This window comes from Tursiops truncatus, chromosome X (assembly GCF_011762595.2).
Source record: "Tursiops truncatus isolate mTurTru1 chromosome X, mTurTru1.mat.Y, whole genome shotgun sequence".
NCBI lineage: Eukaryota > Metazoa > Chordata > Mammalia > Artiodactyla > Delphinidae > Tursiops > Tursiops truncatus.
The window spans coordinates 10486422-10501122 of record NC_047055.1 but is presented as its reverse complement, the minus strand read 5'-3'; the positions used below and the strand labels follow the sequence as shown (position 1 = coordinate 10501122).

The following is a 14701-nucleotide window of genomic DNA, read 5'->3' as shown; positions in this document are numbered from 1 at the left end:
TCTGCTTTTTGTCAGAGATTTGCAGACTCATGGTTATTTTTGTTGTTGTTCTTGTTTTCTCATCATTCCACTGTGATACTAAGAAACTAAGAAGCTTAATGAAAAAATAATATGCTTATGTTGTTGTTGTATTAAAAAAAATCAAAACTAGGGCATGACCAAAACTATTCCTCATTTTTGAACTTTTTATGGTACTAAAAATGCACCATGTCATCTATCATTTCTTGCTTCTTAGGTGGCTTCATTTTTCAACATTAGTTATTACTACTTCATGTTTGCTGTTCATCAACTTTAAAAGTGACACTTGTCCAATAAAAATAGTTAGACATCCTTGGTAAAGAGATGGCACTTCTGGATTGCCATCTATTTCATCAACTTCTAAGAAGAACTCCTCACATGATGAATAATGAAAGTATGAGCTAATCACAATGAAAACAATTTTACAAGAATCTTTTTTGGCATGTTCTATTTTTTACAATAGTTATGGCATTTCATTGTGATGTCAATTTGCATTTCTCAGAGAAATGCAAAAACAAATGAACAATTCAATAAATGTTCTAAAGAAAAAATAAATTCACAGTTCTCAAAGATACTTTTTTCTTCAGTATCTGAGCTAAAATGAAAAGTCCTCAAAGTCTGAAATATATAAAAACATTAACTGTTTTAGTTTGTGGCACAAATGTTTAATTATATATATATATATATATATATATATACACATATGTAATATATTTCTAGAATAGTGACATTTATTCAATCTAAAACTTATTTTTCTTTCAAAGCTTCTTTTAATATTTCATTAATTGTCTTGAAATGATCCTAATTTAATCATTATATCCAAATCTAGAAACATTGATCAATGGTCTTCATGATTCAGATTTCCCACCAAAACACTGGGAAAAAAACAAGAATTTAATTACTGACATGATGTACTTTGTCAAAACAAAACATTAAAATTAAAGTACAATATTGGGGAAGTGCTTTGTAGTCTAGTTTCTAGTACAATTTCATCATTTGATCCTCTTAACCCAGGGAGATAGATAGGCAGAGCCCCTTTATTTATTTATTTTGGACAAAGTGAGGATAATCATTCCTATTACATAGTACTGTTATAAGGATAAATGATACAATGGATGTAAGCCATCTATTGAAGACACTGGCTGACAGTAGATTCTCAACAAATATCTTTTTTAAATGAATTGGATTTTCCCATTTCATCATGTGAGGAAATTGCAATTCAGTTTGTTTTAGTGACTTGCTCAAGGTTGTATAGAAATTAATGATAGTCTGTCTATATTAATGATGTTACTAGAACTCAAGTCTTACTGATTCAGTTGAATTATTTCTAAAGACAAAGATTTAAATGTCCAGTATTAGTTCAGTTCTTCTGATACTGTTTTAATCAGTGTGACCTGGACTTATTAATTTCATTTCAGGAAATGTTTTTGGCAATGTATTCCAGAGAACAAATAGATTAGAGCATGTTTCAAGATTGCTATAGCTTAATCATGCAATACCTTCAAATCACAAATTTGACCTAAATCACCTAGCATTGTAGCATGGAAATAGTAAAAAGAGCAGATTATTAATAACTACAATTTACTCATCACTTTTTTTGTACTAGGTACATAAGTGTTTTACACGGATCATCTCATTTAATCCTTGCAATATCTTAACACATCTACTCTCATTATGGTCATTTTATGAACAGGAACAATAAAGCACAGAGAGGGGTTAAGTAACTTTGCCCAAGGTAACAGAACTAGGAAGTAGGAGAAGAAAAGGTTTCAACCCAAGCAAAGCAACTCTAGTCAAGTCTATACTCTTAATCCTCATGCTCCATAGCTTCCATGGATGATATGTAATTAAGAGTGGCTCAGTTGAAATGCAGAACAATCCAGGGTATTAACCAAGAGCATAACAATTTGACCATTAGAGAGACTTAAAAAGAGGAAAATGGGGGTTTGGAAGAGCAAAGGGAATGTGAATGGATGGTAGAGCAGGGGTAGGAGGTTTTGCAAAGCAGCTTTAAGTGAGAGTAAAAAAGCTGAGGGAAATGGAATCCTAAGCCTGAAGACTGCACTCTTGCATCTGTAAGGGGCTAAGGTGTTGAAAGGCTAATAGGACCAGGAAAGAACATTCTGGAATGTTCTGGTGTGCTCTAGTATGGATAAAGTCATCATGTGCCAGGTTAGGGAAGGTGTGCAGCCATAATCCAGTGGACCATGGAGAGGAACTGAGACTGTGCATCAGTGTGCAGATATGGTACAGGGAGAATTCTGTTAGTGCATGAACAAAGGAGCAGGCTGTTTCAAGCTCATGTGTCTAAATTAATTGCATTTCTGAAGCCAGATTAGTAGGACTCTCAAGGCCTGATGTAACAAGGTAGAGTTTATACAAGTGAGAGTTGGAAGGATTGGGAAAGTTTTCAAAACATGTTGGTAAGAAACCCAGGTATGTGTGGCTAATACCTCAAATACACGCATATCCACAAATACACACACACATATACACAGTAGTCCACAATTCCCACTCCACGTTTTCCTTAGGAGTGTTTCTTTTTAATATTATTATATTTTATTCAAAGTAGAAATTATTATTGAATATTATATGTGACTTCTTCCTCTGTAAAATTTAGTTGTTTTTGACAGCACTGGTAGATAACTAATACTATACAGTTTGAGGAGAACAATGTTTTCCTCTAAATATATGGATGATATCTTAGTTGCCTCAGACTGCTATAACAAAATACCATTGAGTGGCTTAAACAACAGACATTTATTTCTCACACATCTGGAGTCAGGGAAGTCCAAGATCAGGGTGCCAATTTTATTTTGAGGTTTCTTCTCTTGGCAGCTGCCATTTCTCTGCGTGCTCATATGACCTGTTTTGTTTGCCTGGAGAGAGAGAGAGACAGAGAGAGAGAATGAGTGAGCAAGCTCTCTCCTGTCTCTTCTTATAAGGGCACTAATCCCATCATGAGGGCCCCACCTTTATGAGATATGAATTTTGGAGGAACACAAACATTCAGTCCATAACATACGGAAATTATATATAGTAAACTTTTACACTAACTGCTGGTTAACAAGTTTCAAACATTTTCAAATAATTATTGAGTAAGAAATTACTTGTTATGTTTTACTCTAACTTTATAAAGATGAACAGAAATATCTTTTTTAGATCTCAATTATTTGCCTAAAAAATGGACATTATTTTTTTAACTCTATACATAAATTTTGGTCAGTCAGATTCTGATCAATAAAAACCAAATGTCATACTAGCAAGATCTTTGAACTGGCAATCAGTAATATAGGGTAAGGAGTGTTAAATTTGGCAATAATATTCTGTGTATCCATGACCTGCTCTTTCTTAGTCTCATTTTCCTCTCTGGAAAAGAAATGTAGTAGAACTGAATGATGTTTACTTTAACGTGTCATTTCAGTGACCAAATTATCCTTTTTCTCCAGGACTGTCTTGGTTTTGGTCCTAAAAGTCCAGTCTACCGGGAAACCTCTATCCTGCGAGGTAAAAAGTTTTGAATTTCCATTATTGGTGAAGACATATGGGAGAAAGCACAAAGCTGATATCACAGCCAAAAAATCAGGTGCTGAAAGACACACTGTTTTCAGTGTGAAGTGGATAAGGCATAGACTAGCTGAATTCCATGATTGCTGTTGCTCCTTTTTTTTTTCCCTGACTGCTGATGTTGAAACTGATCTGTAGTCCACAGTAGTGGATCATCCATTGTTGCTTCACTCTGAGTGATGTGACTTAAATATGCAACTCAAATGTTCTGTAGTTGTGAGTGTTAACAGTCCACTTTTGACTCTGCCTGTAGATTAGCTGTTGTTTGTATCAAGATAGTGTTAATTTAACATTTAATTGTGAATAGTGTTACTATGTTTTCTCAGAGTTCAGATAATGACAAAGAGATGATTACAGTGATAATACCTCATACCTCTAGCATCTTAGAATGCTTGAACACCAATTAGACCATCCCAAATTATATGCTGTTTTTCAGTACTTTTAGTTTTATCTTCATTTTCTGTGAATACGTAGTCTTCCATATTGACAGAAAATGAAGCAAAATATTTTGTTATTAAATATTTTTTCCTTACATGACTTTAATTACCACATAGAATTTGATTATTTAGAAAAAAATCATAATTTGACTAAATCACTTTTATTGGACATTCAGCTTGCTTCCAAACTTTCATGATTACCAACGGTAGGCTTGGTTGACTAAAACTTATGTAGAAGTAAATCCAATAGCTCATAATATCAGTTAACACTTATAGATCACCCCTATGAAGTATAATTGTGCAAAGTGGTTTTCATAAATTATTTCATTAGTCTTAACAATGACTCTGAAGTAGGCACTATTATTAGTGCCATTTTTGAAATCAGGGAACTGAGAATCTGAATTTATATAACGTGGTTAAGGTCATACTGCTAGTGTATGATGAAATTGGGCTTTGGATTTATGCAGTTTATTTTTTGAGATGGAGAGCAAATAGTGGGGATTTTTTAAAAAAACACATTTTCCAGGTTCTATTTAAAGTATCAAAAATGGTGTCAGACTACTCCAACACACACTAAAAATAATCAATTAATGGTAAAATATATGATTAGAAACATTCATTTTTGATCTATTGGTTGTCTTGACCGTCTAGTTTTGTTAGCCAAACTGTTATCTCTGTAGGTACTTTTGGACAATTTGCTTTCAAACCTCTTTTCTCACAAGGTAATGACTGCAATTCATATCACCTAATTCTTAAGATTTCTAGTGTGCAGGCATGTCTGCTGTAACCTTCAGGCCTCCCTAACAAAGAGATTTCCTAAATCACAAAATAGGTAGTCATGACAAAAAGATGTGCACTTAAAAAAAAATGACTCATTTCCCAGCTTCCACTGAAATAGGATTAAATGAACATGAATATGCTTTATACCACTATTCAGAAACATTTCTTTAACATGATGATAAGAATAGCTATAATATAATTTAATTATAGATATAAGTCATGAAATAAATGTGGTTACAATCTTGACTACTTAAACCTGAAGACCAAGAATTAGTCTTGGTGAGCAATTATAGATTTTGATTTAAATTTACTAAGACTGGCATCACCATATTGATTTTTCTATTTTGTGTCACAGACAGTTCAGTATGATTTCAGATTTTCATGAACAGCAATTTAAGCATGCTTGAAAATATAGTATGAATTTTGTAAAATTAAATGGCATTATATTCCACTTACTTAAAAAGAGATATCTATAGCCACAACACTAAAGGCAGAGATTTTTGCCTAATTTATTCACTACTATTGCCATAGTTCCTTGGTCAGAACCTGGCACAGACTAGGCACTCAGTAAATATTTGTTAAATGAATGCAAAAGTAAATATTTACTTCACAGCAGTCACTGATGGGAGCATAAGGGGGAAAAAAAGAGACCTAGTGTCTTGCTTTGTAGCAGCAGTTTTCCACAGGTGGCCTGGCTGCTCCTGAAACTGAGCAGGACCCTTTGGGGCCTTCCAGGGGACAGAACCCCCTCTCTCCCTCCCATTTACCCCACCTCTTGTTTGTAAAAAAGTTTTAGAGTCCTAGGCCTTCTCTGAGTTCCAAAGAGCATATTTAATCAGAGTAGTGAGAAAATGCAGAAACAAAGCAAAACAATCAAACAAGACAAAATAATAATAGTTTAGCCATAAAACAAAGCCAAGGACCTTTAGTTCCTCCTCAAGAGCTATAGATAGTATCTTGAGCCATATCCTTGAATTTTCTTACAGATACTAAAACCCCCACCAGGTGGAAGAAGTTAACTGAGTGCTGACCACAAGCACATAGACCCCAGACCAGTTGGAGAAAGATTGATGATTGAGACTCTCAAAATACCACCCTGTCACCTCACCACCAATCAATTAGAAGAATGTCCATGATCAGGCTCCCTACAACCTTCACCCCTAATGATGCTTTTCTGAATGCCATCAGGGAGTTCAAGGTCTTTGAGCATGAGCTGCACATTCTCCTTGCTTGACCTTGCAATAAACGCTGTACTTTCCTTCACCACAGCTTGGTATTAGTATTTGCTGTACATCAGGCAAGTGGACCCAAGATTGGTTTGGTAACACTCCTAGTATATATCTGGGGCAGGACTTGTAGTTTGAAAAAGTTCCCTTGAAGATTCAGAATTATATTCATGCTTTATAACAAGTTTTTCCAGGGCCATAAGTGCAAGCTACTTATCGTGTTTCTTTCTGGGTAGATTTTTTTCTATTAAGTAGTGACCCTCAAAGTCGTTAGTATAGGCTAGCATGTCTAACAGTATTTTCTCATTGAAATTCATCCTTTGTCCTTTGTTCAAAAAATATATGTCTGTCTTGTGTGCCATCAGATGAGATAAGGAGTTGGTAGGCAGTTGTACAGGGTCAGCTGGAATGAAGTGAGATAGCAGACAGCATGTTAACACACAGTGGGTACAATTACCAATATCGGAAGAGCCATTTTAAGTATTCCATTTGTGCGTTCACTGATTTGCAGATGTTCTGGAAAACATCCTGTAATTTCATTTTTAGCATCTGAATCAAGAGATCATTCTAATCATTTTTAAAGCTTTTCATTATAAAAAGTTTTAAAGGAAGCTGTACATTATTAACGGCTGTTGAATATACACATTTTGGAGAAAAATATTTTTAAATGACTTCTCTTACAATTCTTATAGAAAACTGGGCAGCATTGTGCATTGTTCCTCAACAAGGGATGCATATTTAAATCAATACAGGTGAGCCCCAATTTGTAAAGTACAAATTTACAGAAATATGAATTTAGAAGCTCTGTTGGTTTGTTAAATTTTCTGTGCAGAGATGGTCTTTATGTTCAGGAAAATCCAGCAAGACCTAACAGAGACAGCACAGAGACAGTGGTCTTGAATTCCTGCCCTGAGTTTGCCTCATGAGACTGAACAACTCACTCTGTTACTCTGGGACTCAATTTTCTCATTTGTAAAATAAGATAATTTTTAAAAATTCCTCTAATGTACAAGCCTCTATGAAGTAATTAATGCCTGATTAAATTTTATTCTAAATCATGGTTCCCAAATGTCCAATGCTAGATTGACTGCATAAGTGTCTTCTGTAGAACTACTTAAAATTAGAGATACCATGGCCTCACCTGTAGCTATTATGGAAACCTGCAGTTTTGTTAAATGTTTTGTTAAATACATTTTCTAAGTGAATCTCATGCACTCCTCCCCACAAATCCAAAATTTTGGAACTCCTTTTTTTAAGCACCTCCTGAGACTGTTTAATCTATAACAGACGTATATGAGTCAGATTTGAAAATACACCTTTTTATTGCATGTCTTTTCATGTAGCTGATTTGATCATTCTTTTCTGTTCCTTTATATAAAACACTGTATTTAAGATCTACTGTGCAAGTTTCCCCCCCTTTCTCCTTATTTTATATTTCTTAGTTAGGTTCACTTTCAAGAGGTAGAATTATTAGATCAAAGGCTATGAACACTGCCAAGTAGGCCAGTACTAAGTTTGAGGCTGAAACAAATGAGGCACTCACTTTGGACACCAAATGTTAAAAATATCTTGATGCAATATTTAAAAAAACACAAAATTATTGCAGAAATCAATGGTGAACAAAATAACAACAAATAAAGACAGGATCAGATTTTTCCTTTTGCCTCAGGCTCCAATATGGCTCCTCATGACACTGCTGCCAGAATCTATTGAATATTATCTTTTCTAAAGACATTTACAAATTTTAAAAGTGGAAAATAATATCTCAGTGTTATAATTTCTCATAGGTATTTATCTACACACACCTTTATACCTCAATGCCACAATAAACTAAGGTGACTTCCAAATCATATATAATTTGACAAAATTATGTGAATTACAGGCAGATGAGAAATGATAGGAAATGCTACTTTTCCTCTGCATTTCTTTCTGTTTTCCTTTTATATTATTCACACCCATGCTATTTGGTTCATACCAGTTTACGATTATCAACTTCTTGGTGGGTTGTTCCTTTATCAGGGTGAGATCTCTGTCTTTGTTCCCATTAGTGGTTTCGAACATCAACTCTCCTTTGCTGAATATTAATATTGATTTGATTTCTTTTGTAACGAATTTACTTGAATATTTTATTTTAAACCTGTCATTTTGTTTATATATGACTCGTAAATAGAATGTAGCAGGAATTATTTTGGTTCTGATTGGAATATATGTCTTTCAATAGACATGCTTAATTTATTTCTATTTTGGAGATCACTGGTCTACTTTTTTAACATCTTTATTCAAGTATAATTGCTTTACAATGGTGTGTTAGTTTCTGCTGTATAACAAACTGAATCAGCTATACATAAACATATATCCCCATATCTCTTCCCTCTTGCCCTGTGTCCTCAAGTCCACTCTCTACATCTGAGTCTTTATTCCTGTATTGCCCCTAGGTTTTTCAGAACCATTTTATTTTTAGATTCCATATATATGTGTTAACATACGGTATTTATTTTTCTCTTTCTGACTTACTCCACTCTCTATGACAGTCTCTAGGTCCATCCACCTCACTACAAATAACACAATTTCGTTTCTTTTTATGGCTGAGTAATATTCCATTGTATATATGTGCCACATCTTCTTTATCCATTCATCTGTCGATGGGCACTTGGGTTGCTTCTATGTCCTGGCTATTGTAAATAGATCTGCAATGAACATTGTGGTACATGATTCATTTTAAATTATGGTTTTCTCAGGGTATATGCCCAGTAGTGGGACTGCTGGGTCATATGGTAGCTATATTTTTACTTTTTTAAGGAAGCTCCATACTGTTCTCCGTAGTGGCTGTATCAATTTACATTCCCACCAACAGTACAAGAGGGTTCCCTTTTCTCCACACCCTCTCCAGCATTTATTGTTTGTAGATTTTTTGAAGATGGCCATTCTGACCAGTGTGAGGTGACAACTCATTGTAGTTTTGATTTGCATTTCTCTAATGATTAGTGACGTTGAGCATCTTTCATGTGTTTGTTGGCAATCTGTATATCTTACTTGAAGAAAAGTCTATCTAAATCTTCTGCCCATTTTTGGATTGGGTTGTTTGTTTTTTGATATTGAGCTGCATGAGCTGCCTGTATATTTTGGAGATTAATCCTTTGTTAGTTGCTTCATTTGCAAATATTTTCTCCCATTCTGAGGGTTGTCTTTTTGTTCTTGGTTATGGTTTCCTTTGCTGTGCAAAAGCTTTTAAGTTTCATTAGGCCCCATTTGTTTACTTTTGTTATTATTTCCATTTCTCTAGGAGGGGGGTCAAAAAGGATCTTGTTGTGATTTATGTCATAGAGTATTCTGTCTATATTTTCCTTTCAGAGTTTGATAGTGTCTGGCCTTACACTTAGGTCCTTAATCCATTTGGAGTTTATTTTTGTGTATGGTGTTAGGGAGTGTTCTAATTTCATTCTTTTACATGTAGCTGTCCAGTTTTCCCAGCACCACTTATTGAAGAGGCTCTCTTTTCTCCATTGTATATTCTTGCCTCCTTTATAAGGTGACCATATGTGCATGGGTTTATCTCTGGGCTTTCTCTCCTGTTCCATTGATCTATATTTCTGTTTTTGTGCCAGTGCCATACTGTCTTCATTACTGTAGCTTTGTAGTATAGTCTGAAGTCAGGGAGCCTGATTCCTTCAGCTCCGTTTTTCTTTCTCAAGATTGCTTTGGCTATTCGGGGTCTTTTGTGTTTCCATACAAATTGTGAAATTTTTTGTTCTAGTTCTGTGAAAAATGCCAGTGGTATTTGGATAGGGATTGCATTGAGTCTGTAGATTGCTTTGGGTAGTAGAGTCATTTTCACAATGTTGATTCTTCCAATCCAAGAACATGGTAGATCTCTCCATCTGTATAAGCTTTAATTTCTTTCATCAGTTTCTTATAGTTTTCTGCATACAAGTCTTTTACCTCATTAGGTAGGTTTATTTCTAGGTATTCTTTTTGTTGCAGTGGTAAATGGGAGTGTTTCCTTAATTTCTCTTTCAGATTATTCATCATTAGTGTATAGGAATGCAAGAGATTTCTGTGCATTGATTTTATATCCTGCTACTTTACCAAATTCACTCATTAGCTCTAGTAGTGTTCTGGTAGCATCTTTGGGATTCTCTATGCATAGTATCATGTCACCTGCAAACAGTGACAGTTTCACTTCTTTTCTGATTTGTATTCCTTTTATTTCCTTTTCTTCTCTCATTGTTGTGGCTAAAACTTCAAAGACTATGTTGAATAATAGTGGTGAGAGTGGACAACCTTGTCTTGTTCCTGATCTTAGTGGAAATGCTTTCAGTTTTTCACCATTGAGGATGATGTTGGCTGTGGGTTTGTCATATATGGCCTTTATTATGTTGAGGAAAGTTCCCTCTATGCCTACTTTCTGCAGGGTTTTTATCATAAATGGGTGTTGAATTTTGTCAAAAGCTTTCTCTGCATCTATTGAGATGATCATATGGTTTTTCCTCCTTCAATTTGTTAATATGGTTTATGACATTTATTGATTTGCATATATTGAAGAATCCTTGTATTCCTGGGATAAACCCCACTTGATCATGGTGTATGATCCTTTTAATATGCTGTTGGATTCTGTTTGCTAGTATTTTGTTGAGGATTTTTGCATCTATGTTCATCAGCGATAATGCTCTGTAGTTTCCTTTTGTGACATCTTTGTCTGGTTTTGGTATAAGGATGATGTGGGCTTGTAGAATGCGTTTGGGAGTGTTCCTCCCTCTGCTATATTTTGGAAGAGTTTGAGAAGGATAGGTGTTAGCTCTTCTCTAAATGTTTGATAGAATTCGCCTGTAAATCCATCTGGTCCTGGGCTTTTGTTTGTTGGAAGATTTTTAATCACAGTTTCAACTTCAGTGCTTGTAATTGGTCTATTTATATTTTCTCTTTTTTCTTGGTTCAGGCTCGGGAAGTTGTGCTTTTCTAAGAATTTGTCCATTTCTTCCATGTTGTCCTTATATTGGCATATAGTTGCATGTAGTAATGTCTCATGATCCTTTGTATTTCTGCAGTGTCAGTTGTTACTTCTCCTTTTTCATTTCTAATTCTCTTGATCTGAAACTTCTCCCTTTTTTTCTTGATGAGTATAGCTAGTGGTTTATCAATGTTGTTTATCTTCTCAAAGAACCAACTTTTAGTTTTATTGATGTTTGCTATTGTGTCCTTAATTTCTTTTTCATTTATTTCTGATCTGATGTTTATGATTTCTTTCCTTCTGATAACTTTGGGGGTTTTTTGTTCTTCTTTCTCTAATTGCTTTAGGTATACAGTTAGGTTGTTTATTTGAGGTGTTTATAGTTTCTTGAGGTAGGATTGTATTGCTCTAAACTTCCATCTTAGAACTGCTTTTGCTGCATCCCATAAGTTTTGGGTCATCATGTTTTCATTGTCCGTTTTTCCTAGGTATTTTTTTACTTCCTGTTTCATTTCTTCAGTGGTCTCTTAGTTATTTAGTAGTGTATTGTTTAGCATCCATGTGTTTGAATTTTTACAGTTTTTTTCCTGTAATTTTTATCTAATCTCATAATGTTGTGGTTGGAAAAGATACTTGATATGATTTCATTTTCTTAAATTTACCATGGCTTGATTTGTGACCCAAGATAAGATCTATCCTGGATACTGTTCCATGAGCACTTGAGAAGAAACTGTATTCTGTTCTTTTTGGATGGAATGTCCTATAAATATCAATTAAGTCTATCTTTTTTAATGTATCATTTAAAGCTTGTGTTTCCTTATTTATTTTCATTTTGGATGATCTGTCCATTGGGGAAAGTGGGGTGTTAAAGTCCCCTACTATGATTGTGTTACTGTCAATTTCCCCTTTTTTGGCTGTTAGCATTTGCCTTATGTATTGAGGTGCTCCCTATGTTGGGTGCATAAATATTTACAATTGTTATATCTTCTCCTTGGATTGATCCCTTGATCATTATATAGTGTCCTTCTTTGTCTCTTGTAATAGTCTTTATTTTAAAGTCTATTTTGTCTAATATGAGAATTGCTACTCCAGCTATCTTCTGATTTCCATTTGCATGGGATATCTTTTTCCATCCCCTCACTTTCAGTCTGTATGTGTCCCTAGGTCTGAAGTGCCTCTCTTGTAGACAGCGTATATACAGGTCTTTTTTTGTATCCATTCAGCCAGTCTATGTCTTTTGGTAGGAGCACTACCCGCCAGTCCTCTCCCTGAGCTCGGAACCGAAGCCCGAGCCTCAGCTCCCAGCCCCACCTGCCCCGGCGGGTGAGCAGACAAGCCTCTCGGGCTGGTGAGTGCCGGTCGGCACAGATCCTCTGTGCGGGAATCTCTCTGCTTTGCCCTCCGCACACCTGTTGCTGCGCTCTCCTCCATGGCTCCGAAGCTTCCCACCCACCCACCCCCGGTTCCGCCCGCGAAGGGGCTTCCTAGTGTGTGGAAGCTTTTCCCCCTTTCCAGCTCCCACCCAGAGGTGCAGGTCCCGTCCCTATTCTTTTGTCTCTGCTTTTTCTTTTTTTTTTTGCCCTACCCAGGTAAGTGGGGAGTTTTTTGCCTTTTGGGAGGTATGAGTTCTTCTGCCAGCGTTCAGTAGGTGCTCTGTAGGAGTTGTTCCACATGTAGATGTATTTCTGATGTATTTGTGGGGAGGAAGGTGATCTCCACGTCTTACTCCTTCTCTAGTTTGAATCTATCCCCCACTGGGGGATATTTTAATTTGTGTATTTAGCATGCTTCTGCATCACTTCTTTTGTCTTCCTTTTCTGTTTTCTGTTGGATTATTGAGCTTTATTCTTTTCCTGCTCTATTAGATTACATTTTCACATTCTACTCTTTCATTGGTTTTCTTTACATTTTCACCATTTAAACAAAAGTCTGTCATTACTGGGACCATTGGATAGCTACTGCAAAAGAATGAAATTGGACTCCTGTCTCAAACCATATACAAAAACAACTCAAAATGCATCATAGACCTAAACATAAGAGTTAAACCTGTACAACTTATAGAGGAAAGCATAGGTGTAAACCTTTGTGACCTTGGATTAGACAGTGTTTTTTCTAAATATGATATCAACAATATTTTTTAAAATATGATATCAAAAACATAAGCAACATCACAAAAATAGATACATTCAACTTCATCAAAGTAGTAACATTTATATTGCAACATATACCATCAAGAAAGTAAAAAGACAGACAACCTGCAGAATGGTAGAAAATATTTGCAAATCATATATCTGATATGGTACTTGTGTCCAGAATATATGAATAATTCTTGCAATTTAAGTATAAAAATATTATCCCAGTTTAAAATGAGCTAAAGACCTGAATATTTTGTCCATTAAGATATACAGATGGCCAGTAAGAATATGAAAAGATGCTCAACATTATTAATCATCAAGGAACTGCAAATCAAAACTACAATGAGATACCACTTCGCTCCTACTAGGATGGCTAGAATAAAAAAGAAAGACATTAACAATTGTTGACAGGGATGAGGAGAAATTGGAACCCTCATATATAGCTGATGTCACTGTAAAATAGTTCAGCCACTTCAGAATACAGTTTGACAATTTCTAAAAATGTTAAACAGAGAGTTAATACATGACACAGATATTCCACTCCCATATATATACCGAAGATAAATGAAAACAAATGTCCACACAAAAACTTGTACATAGATGTTCATAGCATCATTATTCATAATAGCCAAAACTAGAAACAACCTAAATGTCTATCACACAATAAAAGGATAAATATAATATGGTTTATTCACATAATGGGACATCATTTATCAATAATAAGAAGTAAAACACTGACACATGCTACAGCATGGATGATCCTTGAAAACATTATGCGAAGTGAAAGTCAGACACGTAAAGATACACATTATACAATTCCACCTTATGATCAGAATTTAGAAATAAAATCTATAGATACAGTATGTAGATTAGTGGTTGTCTAGGGTTGAGGGGAATGGGGGAAATGGAGAGTGATTGCTAATGGGTATGAGGTTTCATTTTGTGGTGAAGAAAATGTTCTAAAAGTGTTGATGATTGCACAGCTCTGTAAATATAGTAAAGTAAAAGCTGAATTGTACAATTTAAAAGGGTAAATATTATGGTATTTTAATGATATTTCCATAAAGTTTTTATTAAATATCTACAATTAGTAAGTATGTCTATCTTTCTAAGACCACTCGCTCCAATATACCTGTATTCTTGGGTTAGATTTTCCTATTTGGATCAGAATTTCTTTTTGTGCTTTATCATTTTTGATGGAGGGTTCTCCTGCCTTGGAGGTTGTTTTAAATCATACATGTCTCTCCACATTGTGCAACTCTATTGTTGCCTCTGCCAAACAGTTTTGGGTTTTAAGACTGAAGAGAGTCTTTTGTGAGCAGCTTGGAGCTCTTTATTTGGATAACATAATTCTAGTCACCATGCTTGTGTGCAGCACAGGCTGAGTTCCCAATCTCATGGTAGCATCCTTTCTGTAGCCCAGGCAACCTTGGATGTACAGTTGTATCTGCTCCTGAATATGGGCAGAGAGTGTCATTCTAGGCCCTGCTTCACGAAGAAAGCCTGGTTTTGCTATCTAACCATTTGGGGGGTCAGTTCAGTCTGTTACTGTAGGACATTAAAACTCTTGCCCCTAATTCTTGTTTCTGA

The 14701-nt window shown here is 35.2% G+C and overlaps 1 long non-coding RNA gene across 1 annotated transcript in view; it reads left to right on the top strand.

Moving 5' to 3' along the window:
- The window catches only part of LOC141277555 (uncharacterized), a 270298-nt gene that overhangs the window by 240816 nt on the left and 14781 nt on the right, over positions 1–14701 (top strand). The window contains exon 3 of the long non-coding RNA XR_012329128.1: positions 3468–3525. This is a non-coding gene — a long non-coding RNA (uncharacterized lncRNA). The remainder of the gene's footprint in view (positions 1–3467; positions 3526–14701) is intronic.